Here is a 4,437-nt window from a genome sequence, read left to right on the forward strand (position 1 = left end):
TTTTGTATTAAAGTCTAATTTGTCTGCTGTTAGTAGAGTGGCTCCAGTTTTCTTAGTTTTGCTTTTTGCATAAATATTTTTTCATCCGTCTACTTTATATCTGTATCTTTCAATTTAAAATATGCTTCCTTTAAACAGCATATATTTGGATCTCTCTTAAGTCTAGTCTGACTATCTGCATTTTGATTGAATTTGTCTGATCTATTTGCATTAAATGTATTATTGCCATAGTTGGAATTATATCTTCCATTTTAGTTTTTATAGGTCTCCAGTCTTTCTATTTCTTTATTCCTCATTTATTGCTTGCTTTTGAACTAAGTGACAATTTTCTAGAGTAACATTTCAGTTCCCTTAAGAAATTTTCACTCTTTAAACATTTCTTTTGTAGTTGCTGCTCTGTGGCTTACTATAGACATCTTCTTAGAATAATTTCAGGTTTACACTAACTTAATTCCAGTGAGATACAGAACTGTTACTCCCATATAGCTCTAACCACTCTTCCCTCTTTTTGTACTATTTTTGTTATTTACTTTATATAAATTTATGTCTTTTAAAGAAACAGAGAAGAAAGGAGAATAAGTACATATTGTCTGGTTCCCTTTACTGGTTCCTGTGTATGTGAGTTACCATTTCCTCATTCTATACAGCTTTGCTCCTAGTCAACTCTTTTCTGCTTTTACTGTCAAATACATTGCATAAGCATATGTAGTCCAAAAATAGACTATATATATATATATATATAAAATTTGTATGTATATATATGTATATTTACACAAATAATTTTTATATCAGTTTAAAGAAGACAAGAGAAAATATAGGTATTTATAATGTCTTCTGTAATCGCATAATTATCCATACTTGTGCTCTGTGTTAGTGTGTGTGTGTGTGCCTTTGTGTTAGTGTGTGTGTGCACCTCTGTGTGTGTGTGTGTGTGTAGATTCAAATTACTAGCTGTTGTCACTTGATTTCAGCCTTAAGCAATTTGGTTAGCATTCTTGTAAGGTAGGTCTGATATCAAGAAATTCTCTCAATTTTTGTTTATTTTGGAATGTCTTTTATTTCACCTTCATTTTTGAAAGATAGTGTCGCCAGATATAAGATTCTTACCTGAAAGGTTTTTTTCCTTCTCTTAGAAATTTGAACACGTCATTCCATTATCTTCTAGCCTTCAGTTTTTCTGATGAGAAATCTGCTGTGACTCTTACTGGGGTTTTCATGTATGTGACATGTTATTCCCTTGCTGCTTTCAAGATCGTCTATTTGTCTTTGTCTTTTAATATTTTTACTATGATATATTTGAGTTTAGATCTCTTTATGTTTATATCACTTGGTCAACGTTGAGCATTTTTAATGTGTAGATTATCATTTTTCATTGTTTGGATGTGTTCAACTTTTATCATTTTTAATACTATTTCTTCCCCTCTCTCTATCTCTCTTCCTCTGCCATGCTCATTTTGTGTATGTTGTTATGCTTATTAGTGTCACATATTTCTCTGAAGCTTATTGCATTCTTTTTATCTCTTTTCTTTGAATTGCATATTTTTTATCCACCTGTCTTCACATTGATTGATTTTTTCTTCTGGTAATTAAAATTCATTGTGGAACCATTTTAGTGGGTTTTTATTTTCCTTTGTTATAATTCTAAACTCCAGGATTGTTTTTTTTAATCAATTCTTTTAATTTATATTTTGTATCTGATAAGACATTATCATCATGCCTTACTTTATCGTTAAAGAATTGTTTCAGTTAGCTCTTTGAACACATTTATAATGGCTGCTTTAAAGTTTTTGCCTATGAAATGCAACAACAGGACCCTGTGATAGGCAGTTTCTGGTACACACTTCTTTTCCTTTGTATGGGACACGTTTTCCTGTTTCTTTGTATGTACCATAGATTTGTTGAAAACAGTATATTTTAGATAACATATTTTAGCAACTCTAGATACTCCCTTGCCCTCACTGGCCTTTCTGTTGCTTGCTGTATTATCTACTTACAGATTTAGCTGGAGCATTGTAGTAAAATATAGATCCTCCACAATGTGAAGACTGATGTTGCTCCTCAGCACAACATTGGGCATGTGCACAGTAATTCTGGGATGACATTGTTTTAGCAGATTAGCTTCGATCATTTCTTTTCCTGAGGTCTCTGTTAAGCATTACACCAAGCTGTTAGCTCCACTGATTGCTGGCTGAATTTGTTAATACTTTCAACAGTGCCCTGGGAGACAAATTTCTCCAGTCTGCTCCAATTAAATTCAGACTCCTATGCAGGGCTAGTTTTGAGGCCTGCCTTAGGACTTTTCCTTATTGTCTCTTTTCCATATTATCTCTGGAAAATTAGCTGACCTTGTTATTTACCCATACAAAATTACCAACATCCTATAATTGATTATCACCAAAATCTCTATTGTTTTTAAGAGGGACCTTAGGTTTGAATTTCTTCACACGTTGTTTCAAATAAAGTCATATTTTTATGAGACTAGGTGTTGCTCTCTTCTTATGATCTGCCTCTCCCCTTGTTCTTATGACCTGCAAAATATCTGAGCTGCAGCTCTGGAACTGGTGTTGGATATAGTTGCTCCCTACTCTTGGAGTGATACTCCAGATTTATGAGCAGGGCAGTGGGTGAGACACGATAGTCTCTGTTCTTCTAGGCTTAATTCTGTAATCCCAGAACTTTCTTAAAATTGTCTATATGGTACTACATGATGTAGCATCCCACTAGCTCTCTGATCACATGATTACCATCCTAGTTCTTTCTCACACTTATTCATCTCCAGTCACATAGTTTCCTTTTTTTTTCCTTTGAAAGCCCACTCCTGACTTGGGCCTTTACACTTGCTGTTTCTCCCACCTGGAATACACACACATTCCCAAGGTATTCTCATGAATTGTTTCTTTACTTTGTTCAGATGTCTGCTTACCAATGAGATTTCATGATTATCTTATTCAAAATTTGAAATCTTCTTCCAGGATATGCCTAGTCACTTTTTCTGATATTCATTTCCATAATTGTATTGGCATCTAACATGCTGTATAATTTATCACGTATTTGTTTATTATCTGTATAACCCCATCCAGCATATAAGCATTATGCAACCAAATGAGAGCAGATATTTTTGTCCGTTTTGTTTATACTGCATTCAGAAAAGGTCTTGGTATGTAGTAGGCACATATTAAGCGGTCAATAAACATGTGAGGTGATTGAATTGCTATTTTAATTGGACTCAAACTATTTTTTGGTCTCTATAGAACATATGTTTAACTTTTTGAGAATCTCAAATTATAACAGCAAAAATGTATGCCTTGAATGTTATTAAACTGTGATAATTAAAAGTAGCATCATTCAGGCAGATGTTTTCTATTTAATATTCTGTAACTCTCTAAAGTATTAGAGCTAATAGACATATAATGAACATTTGGATAGCTGAAGTCTTTTTTAAACATTTGCCATCTCAAATTAAATTTAATTGCTTATTATGTAATAATATTATGTAAACATGATATTTGTGATGTTAAAGATTAATCTCTTTCATATATTATTAAACTCTAAATTAATATACATCATCTTTTAGTTGTCTAGAGAGGCAGATTGTCCTTTATATATTAGCTTTGCCACAAGAAGAATACTTATATGAAATGAATAAAGGATGTTGCATCTATGGTATCCTACGCAAACATCAGTACATTTTGGGATGATAATTTGTATTCCTGTTTTGAGATTAATTCACCAAATCAAAAGTATACTATTCCTTGTTGAAAGTAACCAAAGTTTTATTTAAACTTCTATTAATTGTTTGATGAATTTATGTTTCCCCCCAACATCCAACAAGATATGACTTGCCTTTGATTTCTATTACTTTTATTTATTGTTCATGAAATTTTTCACCATATTATCCAACCATGTTCACTCTATCTTTTCATTGTTAGCCTGGTTTCTCTTTTGGCTAATATTTTTAGTTAGGATTATTTGGACTGAGTACTGTCATCCAAAAAAATCATACTGTTTAAGGAAAATTATAATAGAAAAAAATAAATGTAGTTATTATACTTGAAGTGCTGAGACATTTTATTTAAAAATTATATTTTTGAATTCTCTCAAAATTTCTGGGCTCAATCTTTGCTCTTTAAAATACCTGCTATTTTTAAATCCTCCTAGTATTTTTTAAAATAAAACCCATCATTATTATATATTCTTTTGGCTCATAAAACCAAGGAAAAATGTGTTTAACAGTCCAAGTCCAGGAGAAATACACATATACAGAAAATCGTGGGAGAAGTGATATTATGGGAGATATTATAAAAGTTTTAAAATAAGCATTATTGTTAGTGTGATATGGTATTAATTTGATTCATAAAAGGTCTGAGTTACAATATAAGGTGCCTTGCCACTTGGTTTGTAGTAAGCCTAAAATCTCAGTAGTATTAGAAAAGCCTC

The sequence above is a fragment of the Equus caballus genome, chromosome 2, assembly GCF_041296265.1.
Source record: "Equus caballus isolate H_3958 breed thoroughbred chromosome 2, TB-T2T, whole genome shotgun sequence".
NCBI classification, from domain to species: domain Eukaryota; kingdom Metazoa; phylum Chordata; class Mammalia; order Perissodactyla; family Equidae; genus Equus; species Equus caballus.